We start from the raw sequence: 21,454 nt of genomic DNA on the forward strand, positions 1-21,454 counted from the left end.
GGACACCCCTGCAGCTCCCAAAAAAAAAAAAAGAAAAGGCGCCGGTTCCCGATCATGGAAGTGAAAGGGAACTGGCGCCGCAGGGACTCAGCATGAAGAAAAAGGTAAGTATTTATGTTGGGGATGTGGGTGGGGGTGTGTTGAGGGTGTGAGTGGGGGGTGTGTCGTGGTTTCGTTGTGGGTATATAAGGGTTTTTAACGTGTGTTTGCATGGGAAATGAGCAAACTTTTTGTCGTTCGCACATTTCTCATCCAAACTTTCCGGCCGTGGGAAAATCAGCCGCAGTCAGATCACATAGATTCTGCAAAATATTATGAACTTAGTAATGACTTTAAGGAACTTTTAAATTATTTTAAAAATCATGTTAATAGAAATGTACATTATCACTGTCCTTCTTATACCTGTCTCCCTTACCCCCAGCAATCACATCCATCAAATTCCCAAAGTCTACATGAAAAATACTTTGATGAAACTTCACTCCCTACCTCCCCTCATGATCATTGTATTGGAATTCCAAATTCTCCTATTTATGTTTCCCATTCCAATCCCCCATCCCTTTCATAAATAAATGTATTTTTATACCATAAATAGGTTGTATATGGTTCTGTCATCATTATTTTTTAAATGCCAATTAATAGTGAGTGGACCAGGCGACTGTCTGGGGTGTCGGTACCCAAAATGGGGGAGCCCACGGCGGCAGGGACTGAGAACTGAAAGATGCCCTGAAAGTGTAGCCAAGTGGCCCCGTTTTACACATTGTGAGCAAACCCAGTGTCTGTGTGGAGTTTGGGAGAGCTCCCACAAGAACATTTTGGTAAAATGGCGTCCAAATCATGACAGTTAAAGCATATACGTTACTATTTTGGAATTCAAAAGTAGTTGAACACAACAAAGGGATGTGGAGGATAAGATGAGCAGAAAACCAGGGTACCCACACAAGAGACCCATTTGGAAATCTCCATAGTTCCTTAGAGGCCAGTCCACCACTGGTCCACGAACAGCGCATTTTGTCCGGCCATGTCCGCCATTGCACGACGTACTTTTAATTAGTCTGCGGACAGTGTGCCCGTTTGTGGGCATCCATGAGCATGCGCCCAGCGTTTTCCTGCCCAAGGGTGTCTGCATGCGCCGTCAGCAATATAGACAACCCCAAATGTCATCATGTGACCACACCTGTGAAGTCTGATGACATGTCTGTGAACAGTGTTCGGCACCGCAGTCAGTTTGAAACTGCATTTTCAGCCAATATATTGGGTTTCAAGTTGAAGGATTATCCTTGTAGAGGTCCTAAACCCTATTTTAGTTGATCTGGCAACTTTTTACAACCTATTTTTGACTCGATAGCCTGCGGACAGTTGCGGTCCACTGACGGTTCTTCTGAAGGAACCCACCCATTACTTACAGTCATTCTCAATCTGTCTATCCAGGAGAGAGCAGCTGACAGCACCTGCTTTGCAGAAGAGCTCCATTTGTAGAAATGGCATCTGTTGTGGCCATCCCTCCTCCTTCCCATGGGCCACAAACACCACCTCAACAACCTGGAGGTCCTTGACAGGTGAAAAGGCGGCGAGGTGCAGATAAGGATGAAGAGGAAGAGCAAGATGAGGTAGAGTAATTGACTACCTCCAGCACCCATATGTAGTCCTGGGTGTGGTGGATTTTTACCACTGTTGGGGGTGTACTAAAGGTTTGGGCAGCCAGGGTGGGATGCACTGAGAGAGAGTCATACTCAGTCATGGAAAACCTGGCTAGTACTCCTACGGGACTACCTCCATTTGCAGCCACACCAGATCCAACCACTCAGGTTCTCTGAGAAAGGCTGTTGCTTTCCCAGGGAGAAGCAGGTTGACAGCCTTTACCCCATCTTCCTCAACAGCTCCTGTCACCACACAGGCTACTCCTGTGGGGCATTGGATCCCAGTGGCTGCTTTTTTCAGGCAATACAGAATACTGTTGACCCATACCTTTCGAGGGTCACATTGATTTGTTTGTACTGTGACACACCGATCTGCAGGGGGGAGCCGTTTCATAATGCTTTCAAGGCTGCAGCAAAGGAGCATGAGAAACATTGCCACCTACCTTAAATTTAAGGCCCGCCCAACATCTTTCCCTGTCCACCTGACCCTCCGTCTCTTTAGTTGGTGCCCCTTCCCTTCCTTTGATCTCTTCCCCCACCTTACCAATCCTCTCCAGAAAAAAAAGCCAAACAAAATCACAAAATACAAAGTAACGGTTCCTTTAGGCGCCACCATTCACACTCAAAAAATAGAACTGAAAGAAAAAATCACAGGACCCTTTGCGGTTTGCATAGTCTGCAGAAATGTGAAAAATTCCAGGTGTAGCTGGGAGGATTAAAATCATTTTAATTGGTTTTGTTTCAAAAATGGAGGCTCTTAAAAGATTATTTTTTTCAATTTCTGGCTTTTATATTTTTAGGGTATTATGTCATTTTATGTACAGAACTAACAAATGTTCTACTGAGTTTAATTAATTTTTCTAACTTTCGCTTCTACTTGTTTCTGTTTTTCCATTTTGTTTACTTCAACTACGAAAACATACATGAATCCATATTGTATGTGTTCACTGAAACTTCTTCAAAGTGTTTTGAAAGTTTTCAAGAAAAATCAGATTGCCAACTTCAATCAGATGCACTCCATCTCTTCGAAAAACATTGACAATATAAAATGTTATATTTTCATTATGAAAAGATGTCATGCCAACATCCCACAAAAAAGCACATACAACTTTGTACCTTGCTTTCTCAATTTGTGGACAAAATAAATTCAAACACATCCACATTTGTCTCTGAGCTAGCAGAGAAAAAATACATTTAGAATATGGAAACAGCCCCATACACTTTCTAAATGTATCTTTCATTGCAAACTGAAATGACATTCTGGTAACATAGCCCAAACTGTTGCCTTCTGTCATGACGCGCGTGCCATGGAAACTGTGGAGGCGATGGAAGAGGGGCTAATTTGGCATCAGCATGCAGCGGTCTAGTCTTCTGACATGATCACTACGCACACACGGAGAGACAAGTCTATCAGTAGTGCCAGTGCATTGCAACCCTGCTTCCTCTATGGGTGAACACGCTGTGTTACTTTTCCTTCGTAAGTTTTTCTTCCCGCTGCAGTCTCCTCCTCTGTCCTTTCCCTCCCTCCTTGCACTTTCTCCTGCTCAGTGTTTCCCCTGTGTTTCGAGCATCCGCCTGCCGGATCGGTACGGCTCTTTTCTTCCGATCAGCATTGTCATTGCTGCCTTTCTGGGAGTTGGCTCCATCCGTCTTTGCTTTTCTATCTAGCGGACTCCGAGCCTTCCAATTTCTCTTCCTCCATGGAAGCTTATCCTCGCTTTCTGGGTTTCTTTGAGGCTCACTGACTCCTCGAATCCCCTCACCCATTTGGAATTCACATCCTTCGAGTTCCTGGAGTGCCTTCTGGGATTTGGACTCCTCTATTCAAGTTACAGCATCTGACACCAACTGTACTGGCAAAACCTCCAGTCCTCCAGGGTTTTTCAGCTACGCTTTTCCCTGGTAGTGGGGCAAGCTCCCTGGGGGTCCCACTGCCAACCATCTAACTATTTGGCAAGGTGGCCTCCAGTAGAGCCCATGCTAAACTCTACAAAAAAAAGCAGGACACCGCCTGGAGAGAAAGAAGAGCAATATCGACCGAGAGCTCCTCAGAAGAAACAATTACAGGTGAGGAGGAGGAGGAGGAAGAGGTGGAAATTAAGGGCATTGACCAGGTCAAAGCTTCTTCGATATCTGAGACCTTCACAGTGAACTACAATGATGCCCGGATGCTTCAAGTGAACCATATTCTAACAAAATGGGAGCGATTCCACCCACTTATTTCTTGAACTCCATACCATCAAACTTGAAATTCACCCAATCCAAGATTCTCACAATTCACAGTGCTTAGAATACCCTGTCAGCCAATGTATCCAAGAGTCTCCCAGAATCCATACACTCTGCTTCCTCAAAGAGATAGCCATAGCCATCTTCAGAGCAATCATCAAACAAAACTCCTGCTACCCTCTCTTCCTGTACACCACACCCAGGAAACCTGATTGGCTGATCCGCTGACTGTCCACGGTCTCTGCAATCTCCTTTCCATGTCAGGCATCCTTTAAAGACCCGGATGGCACATGTGATGTCTGCAGGCTATCACGGTGATGACGGACAATGTAGCACAGGGCTGTCTTTTTACCCTTTTTACTTTTATGTTTATAACACTCCCGCAGTGGCTGCTTTCAAACGGTCCCACATCCATCCCCCAATCACACCCAAAAACTCTACACCTAACCCTGTCATTCTGAGTTCAACTCTTTAGATGTACACTTGAACTCTGAGAGTACATTTCTCCTGTTAATGAAAGCCACCTGCATCTAAGACTACTGTAAAACCTTCCAAGATTTCTACTTGCAGATTCAACAACATCTGCATCTACGAAGACATACTACAGGTATGATTCTATTTTATAAAATATATTTTCAACTCTTTCACAAATATATGTAAGCAGGGTTCCTGCCACTTACCCTGTAATAAGTGTTTCAATAAGCATATTCTCTTTTTTTAAGCACTCCAGGAAATTCCATGTATAGCATTCAGCACCAGCTCACATCAAGTGGCAGCTACTTACAATGCTGTGCGTTTAGAAATATTTCCTTTTAGGAGCATTTTCATGAAAGTAAAAAAATGCATATGGGCGTAACTATTTTTGTAAAAGAAAGGTGAAGCAGATTGAAAAGATGTGTACAAAGATGTGTACAACATGTTTAAATGGCACGTGGTGTGGGTAAATTTAATTTGTTGGCAGTACATACATACTGGCAAACATGATGCTTCAATCTAGAGGTGCTTATCTAATCTGTTTTTTTTTCTCTGGATTCTATGACCTGTAAGGCCACTTCTCCCATTACACAACTTGGACTACGAGTTCCAGAATGCCAAAAAAAAAACTGGACTGGGTGATTCGAAAATGTGACATTTATGTGGAATGTAAAATGGAAAATGCTGTGCGTTTAAAAATATATCTTTTTAGGAGTATTTTCATTAAAGTTAAGAAATGCATAAATGCATTTATAGCAGCATTTATAGTAGCACTGTGTGTAATTTTTTGTAAAAGAAAGAAAAAGCAGATGCACATCATTTGTACAACATTTTTAAATGCCACTTAGTGTGTGGAAGTTTAATATCTGGCCAGTACATACATACCTGCTAACATGACCTGTTCCAATATGTAGGTGCTTATCCAGTCCTAGACTTTTCTCTGCATTCTGGAGTTTGTAGTCCCAGTTTCCTTATCGAAAAGTGCAACTACAACTCCCAGAATGCAAGGACAAAATCCAGCACTTGATAAGCACCTACATACTGGAATGGATCATGTAGACAAGTAAGCATGTACTGCCAACATATTAAACTTCCACACAACAAGTGTCACTTTTGCGTTTTTTACCTTTCATGTAAATGCTCCTAAAAACAGACGTTTTGAAGCGCTCAGAATTTTCCATGTTGCATTCCATATATATTTCACACTTTCAAACCTCACTCATTACATCCCTTACACTGCCACCATTCTCCACGTGCACACAAATATATCTGTATACCACCAAAGTATCTATATACAACACTTCACCTTACTTAAAAAGTACTCTTCTTTGTCAAGCTGTACTATAAGACACCAAACGCTGCTACAACAACAATCCACCATTGCATTAACACTAGACCACAGTTTTCCTATTCTTAAAAAACACTGCATACATTGCACCACAAACACAGCACTTTTTTCATAAAAATAAGCAGCACCAAAATAACCTAAACATGCACCTTTTTCTCACACCCATTTCTGCCCTGTTCCTTATGTCCCAAACAGCACTGCATTCTCCAATTGTTCTAACAACTTAGTTAACATAATTTAGTACACCACCCAAAACACAACCGTATTATCTTTCTCCCAACAACTCCTCCTTTCTTCATTAATGATAACCTCTCTTACTAAAAGTACTGCATCATTACCACATATACTCACTAACTTCATTTTACAATTACAAGAAATAAGAAGCTTCCCGTAGACAGCTACTGAAAAAAGAACACTCTTCATAACCATTGTTGTTTTAATGTGGTTGAATTAAACAGTTGAGATTTAATTTAAAAGTTTATATTTTTAGTCGTGGCTGGTTTAGTTTTGTTGATGTGTGAAAAATACAGCCACCACTAAAAAAGTAAGGCCTGTCTTGCAGAAACTAAAAGTAAAAGAAAAAAAGATGTACAAACAAAAGCACACCTAATAAATAACCTAAAACTATATCTCCCAATATAAATGTAGTCACAGTAAAGCATTCCCAAAATATATTTTACAAAAAACATTCCACCGTAGAGTTCTTCACAATCTTATAAAAACTGCTGAAAAGTAATGATCTACCCTTAAACACTACCACCAAAGATTAATCCTCGAAGCTCTAATTGACAGCACATTTCTACTAAAGAGAAAGATGTGTATATTGATTTCAAACTGAATGAAACAACTAACTAAATTAATTAATACATTACAAAATACTTCTAAACATGAGCAATGTCAATATAGATACCTTTTCAAAACTTCTGTGAAAGGACGATTCTAGATAGCTTGGACAGCAGCCAAGGCTAAGTCTCAGGAGTAGTGGTGGTGATCAGAGGTCTGGGATGAACGCACACAGTAGGATGACATGAATTATTCTTAGACAGTAGTATATCAACAATATACAATTTATTAGGCCCAGAACAAACACAGTTGGACAATGGCAAACACAGTATTATCACTACTTAAACAGACACTATGTAAAATATATCTACAGTCATTTTTGGTCAATGAGGTGAAGTGCGGAATCCCGCAAAAACCTGTAAGGAGGGATAACCCTAACTTTATAAATCCAGCCCGATGAAGATTGGAGCCTTGTGCTCTGTCTCAAGTGGGCACGTAAAAATGCTTGTTCGTGATCAAGACACTAAGTACAATATTCAAGGGGTTGGAAAAATTAGAGAGAGCATTCTGAAGTGTAGAGAATGGGTTCCAAAAGTCTGGGGAGGATTTGATGCAGAGAACAAAATGATTCCCAACTTTAGGATGGCTTTAGGGAGCAGAGGCCACCCAAGCCAAGGCAACAAGCACAAGGGATCCTATTTGTGTAAAAAGGGGATGGATGAACTAGGGGTCAGTGGTAAATTGCACAATTACTCAATGCTCTTAGCTCACTGCGGATCCACTAAGTATTATGCAGCCTATGGCAACTGTTGGCGAGTAAAGGTTGTGTTTTTTCTTTATTTCTTGCAAATAGCTTGATTTCACCAACTTACATCTCAGGAATTATATCAACATTAATCTTGAAACAAATCAGCAATACAGTTTTTGAAAACAAATTAGCAAACAATGTGCAATTGAGACAAATTTGAGTCATCCCAGCTCAAAATGGAGTAATGAGCATAATGGTGTCATACGTATGCTGATTACATGTGGATATCGCAACGTCTCTTTATTGTCCATTTTCCGCGCCGAAAACAAAACATGTCGCTGAAAGGAATTGCCTAAACAGAGTTCCTTTAACGTAGCTCTCTGAATGTTAAGGTAAGAATGGGTCTCATTTTACCATATTGCATTTGATTATTTACATAGAAAACTATCTTAAATTGGGTTAGCGAGCAAAACTGAACTTTATCCATTCACAATAGATATTATTTATTTGGAACAACATGGTGATCAATTTGAGAACATCTGAGTAAGACAATGCAATCAAGATAATGCAGCGCCATTGTCAAATGAAGTGAAACTTCACAAGTAAGTTGGTGAAATCAAAATTAAATGATATTTATGATATTTTTTGAATTACTCAACTGTCGCAATCATGCAATTTGCATGATGGGGCAATTGAGTAATATCATTGACGCACATTTTTGGGGAAAATATTGAGAGAAAAAAATTCTCTTGTTTTTGATTTACTAGAAACACAAATGGATAATACTTTAAAACCCTCCTTTGGAACCATGCATAAATTGGGAGACACGTGTCTTTGGATTGCATAAGAGAAAGAAATCTATTGCCAAAAATTAAAGTGTTTGTTCAAAATTGTAAATAATGAAGACGAATGCAGAAAATTGAAAAACAACAAAATCAAATTCAGGAAAATTCATAATTAAAATCCAAAGATTGAATTGAATCCCATGATTCAAATGGCTAGTGTTTATATCTCACTCTGGATCCAAACTTGGCAGGTCTGGAGAGGGTCACCTCGAGCACGAAACCCCACTCTTGATTAAGCTTTAAAGTGCACAGGCGCTGCGGGTGCAGATGCTGCTCTGGTTTAAAATTGGAGCTGTAGCTCTTGTCTTGATTGCAGGACTAAGAAGTCACAAATTCATCTGGTTTTAGGACACATGAAGAAAGGCGGGAAAGTCACCAGCAGAAACCACCACTGTTGCACAGTGACGCAGGGGCATCCAAGTCTTGCAGTCTGATGCATGCTTCTCTCTCGCGGCCCAAAGCTGCTGGGGTAGCACATTTTTTGAAGAAGATGCTTTTCTGTGTGAGCTAGAATTTCCCTAAGGTTCGAGCCGGTCAGTCCACTGGAGGGCCCAGGGACACTTCAAAGAAGGCTCTTTTGCAGGGCAACAAGAAGACGTTGAGAGTGATTGGTCCCACCACTCCAAGGGGTTCAAGCACCTTGGCAAGCCTTCAGAGATTGAGTGAAAAGCATGGCTCTACCAGGACAGCAGCCAGCTCAGGGTCCCAATCCTTGGGTTTGCTTCACTCTCTGAATACTTGGTTCAGTGTATAGGTCAATTCAGACCTATGGGTGCTCTGCGGGTCTGCATTCAGGATCCCTTCTCATATCCAAAAGTCCAGTGAGTGCTCGGACCCAGCTGGCCAATGAGGAGATATGCCCCACTCATGCACTCATGCACACCAGGCATCCTGGCACCAGCATTGTGGATTGGGACCAGACAGTCTCTGTCCTTTTCCTGGGCACCTACACATTTGACATGCATCAGCCCGTGAAAAGCAGCAGCTTTCGTGGGTGAATGCTTGCCCATATAAGGACATAAAATAGCAGTAAGTGACATTTTACCTAACAGGATCTTGGAGGAGCAAAACACTGGGAGAGAGAGACAGAGAGAGACAGTGGGACACAATTATCCTACTCTGGCTCCAATCTGTGCTGGAAGGCTAGCCTCTCCTGACTCCACTTACAGAATCATTCGAAGAGGCTAGAAATCCAGAGCAGAAGTTGGGATGGAGGCTACACATTGTGAAGGAAGGTTATACTTTGGAAAATTGGGCGCAGGTACCCTTAAAGCTAAGACTGAGAAAAAAGGAAAAGAGATTGTGAGAACGGTGCGGAAAGAGTTCTGGCACCGCTCAGAAAACTGAAATGAGAAGAACTGGAAAAGGCTTTGAGAGAACCTAAAGCCAAAGACTGTAAGCTCAATCGTTATTAGATCATATGCTCAGGATAGGTACCAGTCCCAGACTTCTTAAGGAAAGTGAGACTGTTTGTTTGAGCACTTTCTACTTCCCCAAAATAAACTTACGTTTGTCCAGTGGTCTAAAAGCACTACCACACATTAGACAATAACTATCCTGACACCTTTTTGTTTGATTCAACCCTACTTGTTTGTTACTTTGGCTGCAACTTTGCTAATTTTGGCTACTACTTGTGCACATTTGTTAATAAAGTCTTTGTTAAGTATAATCCCATATACTTTACTTTACTAATATATTTGTCACACTCACCAATTGACCCATAGGCTTAAGGGTGCAGACATACAACAATAAACAGCGGTAAGCCAAATAGAGGTTAATAAATGGAACAACCAGGAGATGCAATCAACACAATGTGGGACAGCGCAATCAAAATAGCAGAGTCTTCATCTTCCTAAACAATGGCGTGAATTTCAGTTCTCTGAATTTCATAGGGCCACTTTGTAAATGAATGTCCAATCCATGAAAGTGATTCCCAAGCTGCCTTTGTTACTCCATTCTTCACTCTATGGAGATGCAGGACAAGCTTTGATTAAGCCCTGTCACCATCCAGGGATTCTACTTCGTGAATGCAAGGTAAAGAACTACTGACAGAGAGCTTTGCAAACGGTGTTCAATTGAGGTATTGACCAGCCTTATATTCAAGTCAGTCAAAAAAAATATTGCCCTGTGTGTAGTTACCTGTACATGCTTATTGAATACAGTTCAACAATTTTGTTAGAGAGGACCATGTTTTTCCCAGATTCTGGCAAAGTTTTGTCTTTGCGACAAGACTTTGCAAACTCTTCTTCCATGTCCAATTCTTACCCTGTCAGGGTTTAGGAACTTAATGCAAGAAAACCCAGTGGGAGATGTGAGTCACACAATTAATCTATGGTATGATATTTGGGAGGGTTAATTCACTGACATTGCTGTTTTGGATCTATTACCAATGTATATCGCATTTCTTACAATAATAGGTGTATATGTTTCAAATTCTTACCGAAAAGGCTACAACATGGTTGGGCAGACCAGGAGATCCTCCCCATACACACCCTGGGCTTAGCATCACATATTTTGGTAGTGAAAAAAAGTTATTTGTCTAAACGTTGCATTCCAGTACAGGATACCGGTCCTAAAGGACTTCTAAAATTATTATACATATGCATCATTAATTTAGGCTTCAGCAAGAGGCAAAATTAGCATATTTAGGAGTGATCCCAAATTATATGTTTTCCAAATCACTTTCCATAGATACTAATCTGTTCCCACATACAACTAAACAGCAGGAATATCTAGCACATTTTTTGCGAGGTTTGGACATCTCGTGCCAAATACATGCTTTCACAAATGTGTTGAAAATTCATCTGGTTTTCTTGTGTTTTTAAATCAGCACAAAGGTAGCTAAACAACAATTACTGATACTGGCTTCAGCCAGTACACTCTGCAGACCCACATATCACTTTTTGACTCCCGATTTGCTACTGGTTCTGTTGTTTAGCTTATGGGTGGGTCTAAACTCAGTCCATTTAATGCAGTAGGGGATAATCCTTATGTACTGCAACCTATTTTAGCGCTCTGATACGTCCGGGTCTGGGCGCAACTAACAAATGATATACACAAATAAATAAATAAATAAATCTGATTGGACCATGAAAAAAAGGCATTCTAGTTGGTTAGAAGGGGGTTAAGAGGAGGAGCCACCAGGGATGGTAACAGCCCCCCTATAGAAAAGCAAAATATCCACAATTATTTGTATGAAATATTGTTTTTCTATTGTGGTCGGCAGGTAACCCTATGGGTTCAGAGATTTCCATTGGTCTGAAGACCTAATAGGTGGTTCTCAGGACACAATTAGGGTAATTCTGTTGTTGGATCTCGCCATTGGATGTGTCCAGTTTTTACTTTGTAGGCCTCAGCATGGGGTCAAGCTGAAGGCCCGGATCCAGTCAAAGCAGCCCTTTGGCAAGGCCGAGGCCCATGTCAAGCGGGCAAATTGGTTGCTTTAGTCTCGATCAAAGTAGGTTGCCCATTACTGTCCTTCAGACCCTGTCTCAGTCAAAGTAGGCCCTGGGCAAATATATTTGTGCAGGTCGGCCCAATGGGTAGTTCATAGGGTTTACAGGACAGTGATTTCAGCCGTTTCTCCAGTCAAAGTGGGGTTCCCAGGACCGAGTTTACATGTCTTCCCTGCTCAAATCCGCCACTGGACTTAGCCATTGGGTTGTATGTTTGTTTTTGGCACTGGAACAATGGCAAATTTCCGGTTTGGTGTACCTGATGCAAGTTCAAAGGCTATGCCCGGTCAATGCAGGTACTGACCGTGGTCATAGTCCTTGCATAGTGGGCATATTGGTTGGTTAGGTGGCAAAGAGAAGTATATAGAGGAATCTTTTTACAGAAGAGATGGTGGGCCCTAAAACTAAAAGGGGGACATTGAAGAAGACGGGTGTTAGGCAGAAACCTGTGCAGTTCCCTTGGGGAACACTGCAAAAGATTTAGGACTACAGGTATAGCAGTAAACCCACTTGGTAGCAGTCTGTACCACCCAGATTTACCTGGTAGCTGTGGCTGAGCAGTCAGACTTCCCTCAAGAAGAGTTAGGCAGTATATAAAGTATACACAATAGGTACCAACACACAATAGCACAAGCAAACACTGACCAGAGCTTGGTTTCAAAAGTATATAGTTATTTATTTTACAAACACATAAGTTGAAAACACTCTAGCAAAATATAATAAAACACTTCAAACACAGTTATAAGAAAAGCAGTTTCAATCCTTTCTCCTATCTAGACAACTCTAGGTTAACACCACATAATTCAAACAGAGGTGAGTGCTTAACGTTAGATGACACTCTAGTAGTTTCAAGAAAGGGGTAGAAAGACACAGAAATAGGTTAAACACACCACTCTAAGATTCAGAACACTTGCAATAGGCTCAAAGAAGTACAAAGTCACAGGTGAGCAAAAGTCACTAGGCAGGACCCACTCTTAGAGTAGCCGGAGCGAAAATGTGCCCAAGATCACACTGTTATTTAGGGATTCAAAGTCTTGCACAGAGTTAGGAAGAGTTTAGAGTGGCTTGGAAAGTTTAGCCAAAGTGTCCCAGGCACTCCCAGGTTCGAAAGCCGGGGACTAAATCTACCCCGTACAGTCGGTGGCAAGGGAAGCCAGGCGGAACACGGTACCTTAAGCGGAAAGGATCCTCCAGCGGTGGCAGTTGTTCCAGGCAGTGGCAGCAAGGCTCGACGTCGGTCAGGGGAGAAGAAAATCTCGCTGAGGAGCAGAAGAGGAAGGTCGTTGCACTGCCCGGGAAGAAACCAGCCGCGGAGTCCTCCGGTTAAAGGGTTGTACCGACTTTCGCGGTTTGGGGGTAAAAGTGTGGTATTCCGGTTGCCGGGGTGCTTGGCACAGGCAAGGCGGCCACGAGATACCTCGAAGAAGCGGAAAGAAGGTGAAAACTGGTTGTCCCCACCAGTCAAGGGAAGGAGCCACTCCGTTAAGAGTTCTCCTCGGTCGTTGGGAAAAGTGGTGAGACGGTTCAGCAGGGCTCCACCGGTTGGTGTCGTCGAAGCAGGTCGGCTCAGCTCTTCCCTCGTCGGATTCTTGGTCCTGTGGCGACTTCTGAAGTTCCAGTCCCCAAAGCCCTGCTTTTATGCAGCAAACCCCCATTCACCCAGCCTAGCTGTCACTCAAACATGCTAAGTGGTGAGCCGGGCGGCTCACCACTTGGGCCAATCAGGACGGAGTGCGACTTGAGTTACCAAGGTAACTCAGTCCAGGGTGCCTACATCCCCCTCCACCCCTCCTAAGTACCCCAGACAGAGTGGCACCACTTTGGAGGGCTTCTGTGGAGAAGCCCGCCAAAAGTGGAACAAAGGGCTCCACTTTGGGTCAGAGTTACAGAGGCGAACACCAACGCCATTTTAGCATCAAGTTTTGGCAAAAGATCCCAACCGGAGTTATAATAATAAATATATAAACCGGCGGTATGTTTAAGGCTACCGTAAATAAATAATTAAATGTGTTAGCCTAAAACAATGGGAAATCCCATAGGAAAATATTCGCGGTCGAATATAAAAAGTAGTTTCCACTGCCACCAGCCAAAACTCGATCAGGGGGGACGGAGACGTGCCCCCTCGACTAACAGACCCTGGGGCAATCGAATTGCCCCAGCCAGTACGTCCACAATATGATGGTTTGTACTGGTTCTGTTCAGGATTCAAGACTAGCAAAGTCTTCGGTGACTTTACATGCCCTGGGAGACAGTAGTCAGTCCCAGGGTATGGAGTCTATGTTGGGGGGTCCCTAGGACACCCCTGGGTCACTGCACAGAGGGTGCTGTGTAACCCACATCACAAAAATACATGAGGCCCTATGGAGTAAAAGACCCCATAGCCCATTCAACACAAGGTTTGACCAAGATAACACAGTTCAACAGTGCCAAGAGTGAGGGTAAAAGAGTCTCACTCTTGGCAGGAGAAAAAAAATAAACCCCAGAAATCCAGCAAAGCTGCTGGGGGACTCACTAGGTAGGGAAATTCAGCCTAAACAGAGAATTCTCCCTAACACTCGCCCCCCCCCAGACTAAGGGACAGGAGGATTTAATCCACTCCTGGATGAACCTCATACCTCTAGTCGATGATATACATCCTAGAGAGTCCATCAGCATTTTGATGGTGACACCCTGACCTGTGCTCAATGGTGAAATCAAACCCTTGCAGGCAGATTGACCATCTCAGTAGTTTTGGATTTTCCCCTTTCATTTGCATTAACCATCTCAATGGTTGGTGGTCAGTCTGAATAACAAAAGTAGAACCATACAAGTATGGCCTAAACTTCTTCAGTGCCCACACAATAGCAAAGCATTCTCTTTCGATAGTTGCCCATCTTGTCTCAGGATCCTTCAGTTTTCTACTGATGAAGCAAATGGGGTGTTCCCTACCCTTCTCATCCAGTTGGCTTAGAACTGCACCTATACCTACATTGGAAGCATCAGTTTGTACAATGAAAGTTTGGTGGTAGTCAGGAGCTCTTAATACTGGAGCTTGGCAAAGAGCTCTCTTCAGTTTTTCAAAGGCCTGATTGCACTCCTCATTCCATTTTACCTTTTTAGGGAATTTAGGAGAGGAGATTACATTCAGTGGAGAAGCTATGGTCCCATAGTTCTCAATGAAATTCCTGTAATACCCAGTGAGGCCTAGGAAGGCTCTCACTTGGGTTTGAGTAGTTGGTGTTGTCCAATTTTGCACAGCTTCAATCTTGCTGAGCAAAGGCCTTATCTCTCCACCTCCTACCTCATGTCCAAGGTAGACCACTTTACTTTGACCAATCTGGCACTTACTGGCTTTGATGGTCAAATGGGCCTGTTCAAGGGCCTGCAACACATGTCCTAGGTGGCTCACATGTTCCTCCCAGGAGTGGCTGAAGACTGCAATGTCATCCAAGTATGCCATGCAGAAATCTTCCATCCCAGCCAGAACTTGGTTCACCATCCTTTGGAATGTGGCAGGTGCATTTTTTAGTCCAAAAGGCATGACCTTAAAGTGGTACAAGCCAACTGGGGTTGAAAATGCAGTCTTTTCCTTGGCATGGTCTGTCAGGGCTATTTGCCAATAGCCTGACGTAAGGTCAAATGTGCTGAGGTACTTGGCTGCACCAAGTTTATCCACCAACTCATCTGTCCTGGGCAAAGGGTGGGCATCAGTCTTGGTGACTGCATTTAGAGCTCTATAGTCCACACAGAATCTCAGGTCTTTGGATCCTGCCTTTGGTACTAACACAACTGGGCTAGACCATGGACTAGTAGAGGGCTCTATTACCCCGAGATCAAGCATCTTCTTGACCTCTCCTTTGATGTGGGTTCTGATGTGTTCTGACATTCTGTACCCTCTGCTTTTGACTGGCAGACAGTCACCGGTGAGTATATCATGCTGGCCCCAAGGGGTCAAGCCTGGTGACAGTGAGAACAGGGAGGCAAACTGATTTAACATAGATTTGCACTCCTCTTGTTGCTCAGGGGTCAGGTCTGAAGAGAGATTGACTCCTTCAACTTTTTCGTCTAAAGGCACACCTCTGAGGAGATCAGGGAGAGATTCACTCTCTTCTTCCTCTGCAGCTGAAGCTAGAAGCAAGGCTCCTACGTCAGGTCTGGAGATGTATGCTTTTAGTCTGTTGGTGTGGAAGACTCTAGGAGCTTCCCTGGGTCTGCCCAGATCCACCAGATAGTTGACCTCTCCAGGTTTTCCCACAATCTTGAAGGGTCCCATCCACTTGTCTTGCAAGGCCCTCTGCCTTGTTGGGAGCATAACTAGCACTAGCTGGTTTTGAGTAAACTCAACCATGTTAGCCTTCTGGTCATGCCAATGTTTGACCAGAGCTTGACCAGCTTTCAAGTTGTCACTTGCTTCTGCCATCATGTGAGACATTCTCCTCCGGAGACCTATCACATAGTCAGTCACTCTGACTGGCTTGAGGGGAGGAGCACCTTCCAACCCCTCCTTAATCAGGGCCAATGGACCCCTGACCGGATGGCCATAGAGAAGCTCAAAGGGAGAATAACCTACTCCCTCCTGAGGGACTTCTCTATAAGCAAAGAGAAGGCATGGCAGTAGAAGGTCCCACTTTTTCTTAAGGGGTTCCTCTAAAGCACCTATCATGCTCTTCATGGTTCTGTTAAACCTTTCAACCATCCCGTTTGTCTGAGGGTGGTAAGCTGTTGAGAACTTGTAAGTAACTCCACAGGTTTTCCACATGGCTTTCATGTAGTGGGACATAAAGTTTGACCCCCTGTCAGAGATTACTTCCTTAGGAAACCCAACCCTGGTAAAAATACCAAGGAGGGCCTTAGCCACAGCCGGAGCTGTAACAGTCCTCATAGGAATTGCCTCAGGGTACCTAGTAGCATGGTCTACTACAACAAGTATAAACCTGTTGCCTGAGGAGGTTGGAGGATCAAGGGGACCAACAATGTCAATCCCTACCCTCTCAAATGGGACTCCCACAACTGGGAGAGGCACTAAAGGTGCCACATTCTTGGAACCAACCTTACCAGAAGTCTGGCAGGTATGGCAGCTCTTACAATATCTATCTACTTCAGCCCCCATCTTTGGCCAATAAAAGTAGAGTGAGAGCCTTTCCTTGGTCTTCTTGAAACTCAAGTGACCAGCCAAAGGTATCTCATGGGCTAGTTGTAAGAACTGTTGTCTGTTCTCTTGGGGGACCACAAGGCGTTTGTAGTCTCCAGGTTCAGACTCAGTTGGTTCACTGTAGAAGAGGCCATCTTCCCAGTGCAACCTATACTTCCCAGGCTCTTGCCCATTAGCCTGAGAAGCTGCCTGGTGGCGGAGACCTTCCAGAGTTGGACATTCTCTTTGTCCCTTACGAAAAGCGGCCCTGCTAGGCCCACCTTCTGCCAGTAAAGACTGCAGCTCAGGATGGTCCTCAGGGTCCAAATCTCCAATAAGGTTTGGGCCTCCTTCTAGCTCTTCTTCGGAGTCTAGTTCAACCACACAGGGTTGTACCTCCCTCTCAGCCTCAGCTGGAGGTGGAGTTACAGGTGTAACTTTGGACAACCTTGGGGAAGTCCTTGTCAGAAGCACTGGAGTGCTTGCTGCTGGCTTTTTCCTAGGAGTCTTGGGTTGCCCCTTTGCTCCAGATCTGGTTGTTACTGCAGTAAGTTGCTCCAGTGGGAGAGGAGTGATTTCTGTCATCATCTCCTGAGATAACCCTCTCAGGGTTTTCTCCCTTGCAGGTTTTGTGAGCTCCTGTAACCTTTTGCTAGGGGGTCTGGGGGTATGAGATACAACTCCAAGAGCTTTGAGGTCATTACCCAGCAGAACCCTACCTGGCACTTCACATTGTATACTCACAGGTATTTTTACAGCCATATCATTACATTGGATGAGAACTGGTAACTGGGGACACATCTGCACAGGCCCACCAGCTAACTTGGTGAGGCATTTGGGTGCCTTAGCAACATCCTCTGCCTTGAAAAATGATTCGTCCACCACAGTTATGCTGGCCCCAGTGTCCCTAATGGCAGGAGTCTCCTGACCATTCACCTGGACACTGTCCTTATAATACTCTTTAGTATTATCTGGGATAGAGTTATATACATCTAAATTCTGTTGTTCCCACAACCCCAGAGAGACTAAAGAAACACTAGCTGAGACTCCAGTGGGTTCATCAGCCAGTAATAGAAAGTTTCCACTTGCCATATGTACTTCCTCTTCTGGAGCGAAGGCTAAGGAGGCAAGCTGGACCCCTGAAGGTTTACCCTTACATCTGGGATCTCCTTTCACATGGTCAGTAGCCTTACAAACATAGCATGAACCAAAGGCTCGCTGGAATGGAGGCTTGTTCTGACCTCCTTCTGGTCTGGGACCAGAAGGTACACTAGCCTGATTCGGTTTCCCTTGTGGCTTACCCTTATAGTTTTGTTTGGGGCCCTCTTTGGAATTTGTAGTATTAGAATTCTCTTTGGAGTCCTTTTTAGGCTGTTTTTCCCCATCCTTTTTCTGAGTTACCCCAGAATCCTTGTGAGTGGCCCTGTTGGCAACCCACAAGTCAGCAGCCTTAGCTAGCCTCCGGGAATCTAATTCCTTGGAATCAGCCAAGTGTTGTCTGAGCTCAGGAGAGCAGGCATCATAAATAGTCTCCAACATAAACAAATTCTTCATACCTTCATAAGTGTTCACTTTGTAACCCTTAATCCATCCCTCTAAGTTTTTCAACCCTTCACTCACCCAGGTAGCCCAAGGGGTACCATCATGCTTTTTGAGGCTTCTAAACCTCTTAAGATACTGGGAAGGGGTCTTCCCAAACCTAGCTATCAAAGCTAGTTTCACACATTCATAGTCCTTCTTATCCTCCTCCCCCATCTCCATTACCACATCAGTTGCAACAGGGGGAAGCCTAGAGAACAACCAGGTGAGTAAGTCATTTCCTGTGATGTTCTGGAGCCCATGATTATACTCAAACAGAGACAACCAATCTAACACATCCAACTTAGGCTCATACATACCAACCAATTCTTTAGGCATCCGGGGTCTTTTAGGACTGGAACTTCTAGAGGAGCCAGAGAGAGAAGCATTCTCAACAGATAATTTCTTCATTTCTAGCTCATACTTGAGCTCCATTTCCCTTAGCCTTAGTTCTTTGTCAGTTTGAGCATTAAGTTTTTTATACTCCAATTCTAGTTTCATTTTCTCCAGTTCAAAGTACTGAGGACTAAATGTGGGGCCTGGTAAGGGCCCAGTAGGTACAGCAGGTAGAGCAGACAGAGGCCTAGGGGGGACAGTCACAACAGCCTCACCCTCCTCTTCTGACTCTTCCTCAGAATCATCAACATTTTGCTCCATGTTAATTTCTATACTGTTATCCACAGTTGCTGGGGTGGTAGGTTCCTCTGAACCATCACCCAGACTTTGGTTAGCTAACAATCTTTCAATCAGCTCCATTTTCTTGCCCTTAGTCATGAGATCCTTATGTTTACAGAGCACTCTTAAACAATCAGCAGTCTTGGCTGCAAGGGACTCTTGACTATAGCTTTCTATAACTGACATGTTAGAGGTTTACTTTTATAGTGCTAAGCTTTGTGGTTAGTTGCACTAAGGTGTCTAAAGCACACTAAAATGTATACTCAATACAAATCCCACCGCTGTACACCAGTGTTAGGCAGAAACCTGTGCAGTTCCCTTGGGGAATACTGCAAAAGATTTAGGACTACAGGTATAGCAGTAAACCCACTTGGTAGCAGTCTGTACCACCCAGATTTACCTGGTAGCTGTGGCTGAGCAGTCAGACTTCCCTCAAGAAGAGTTAGGCAGTATATAAAGTATACACAATAGGTACCAACACACAATAGCACAAGCAAACACTGACCAGAGCTTGGTTTCAAAAGTATATAGTTATTTATTTTACAAACACATAAGTTGAAAACACTCTAGCAAAATATAGTAAAACACTTCAAACACAGTTATAAGAAAAGCAGTTTCAATCCTTTCTCCTATCTAGACAACTCTAGGTTAACACCACATAATTCAAACAGAGGTGAGTGCTTAACGTTAGATGACACTCTAGTAGTTTCAAGAAAGGGGTAGAAAGACACAGAAATAGGTTAAACACACCACTCTAAGATTCAGAACACTTGCAATAGGCTCAAAGAAGTACAAAGTCACAGGTGAGCAAAAGTCACTAGGCAGGGCCCACTCTTAGAGTAGCCGGAGCGAAAATGTGCCCAAGATCACACTGTTATTTAGGGATTCAAAGTCTTGCACAGAGTTAGGAAGAGTTTAGAGTGGCTTGGAAAGTTTAGCCAAAGTGTCCCAGGCACTCCCAGGTTCGAAAGGCGGGGACTAAATCTACCCCGTACAGTCGGTGGCAAGGGAAGCCAGGCGGAACACGGTACCTTAAGCGGAAAGGATCCTCCAGAGGTGGCAGTTATTCCAGGCAGTGGCAGCAAGGCTCGACGTCGGTCAGGGGAGAAGAAAATCTCGCTGAGGAGCAGAAGAGGAAGGTCGTTGCACTGCCCGGGAAGAAACCAGCCGCGGAGTCCTCCGGTTAAAGGGTTGTACCGACTTTCGCGGTTTGGGGGTAAAAGTGTGGTATTCCGGTTGCCGGGGTGCTTGGCACAGGCAAGGCGGCCACGAGATACCTCGAAGAAGCGGAAAGAAGGTGAAAACTGGTTGTCCCCACCAGTCAAGGGAAGGAGCCACTCCGTTAAGAGTTCTCCTCGGTCGTTGGGAAAAGTGGTGAGACGGTTCAGCAGGGCTCCACCGGTTGGTGTCGTCGAAGCAGGTCGGCTCAGCTCTTCCCTCGTCGGATTCTTGGTCCTGTGGCGACTTCTGAAGTTCCAGTCCCCAAAGCCCTGCTTTTATGCAGCAAACCCCCATTCACCCAGCCTAGCTGTCACTCAAACATGCTAAGTGGTGAGCCGGGCGGCTCACCACTTGGGCCAATCAGGACGGAGTGCGACTTGAGTTACCAAGGTAACTCAGTCCAGGGTGCCTACATCCCCCTCCACCCCTCCTAAGTACCCCAGACAGAGTGGCACCACTTTGGAGGGCTTCTGTGGAGAAGCCCGCCAAAAGTGGAACAAAGGGCTCCACTTTGGGTCAGAGTTACAGAGGCGAACACCAACGCCATTTTAGCATCAAGTTTTGGCAAAAGATCCCAACCGGAGTTATAATAATAAATATATAAACCGGCGGTATGTTTAAGGCTACCCTAAATAAATAATTAAATGTGTTAGCCTAAAACAATGGGAAATCCCATAGGAAAATATTCGCGGTCGAATATAAAAAGTAGTTTCCACTGCCACCAGCCAAAACTCGATCAGGGGGGACGGAGACGTGCCCCCTCGACTAACAGACCCTGGGGCAATCAAATTGCCCCAGCCAGTACGTCCACAATATGATGGTTTGTACTGGTTCTGTTCAGGATTCAAGACTAGCAAAGTCTTCGGTGACTTTACATGCCCTGGGAGACAGTAGTCAGTCCCATGGTATGGAGTCTATGTTGGGGGGTCCCTAGGACACCCCTGGGTCACTGCACAGAGGGTGCTGTGTAACCCACATCACAAAAATACATGAGGCCCTATGGAGTAAAAGACCCCATAGCCCATTCAACACAAGGTTTGACCAAGATAACACAGTTCAACAGTGCCAAGAGTGAGGGTAAAAGAGTCTCACTCTTGGCAGGAGAAAAAAAATAAACCCCAGAAATCCAGCAAAGCTGCTGGGGGACTCACTAGGTAGGGAAATTCAGCCTAAACAGAGAATTCTCCCTAACAACGGGCAATCTAGGCAAGATACCGTGAAAGCAATACTCATCAAAGGCATTGGAATTAACAATTGCATCTGTAAATTACTTGACCATCTTTTCACGTTTGTTTTGGGATGGATGACCCTAATTTGTAACATCTTTGAGGTTGGAAAATTCTCCAATAAGTTT

The sequence above is a fragment of the Ambystoma mexicanum genome, chromosome 2q, assembly GCF_040938575.1.
Source record: "Ambystoma mexicanum isolate Mex_15411 chromosome 2q, UKY_AmexF1_1, whole genome shotgun sequence".
Lineage (NCBI taxonomy): Eukaryota > Metazoa > Chordata > Amphibia > Caudata > Ambystomatidae > Ambystoma > Ambystoma mexicanum.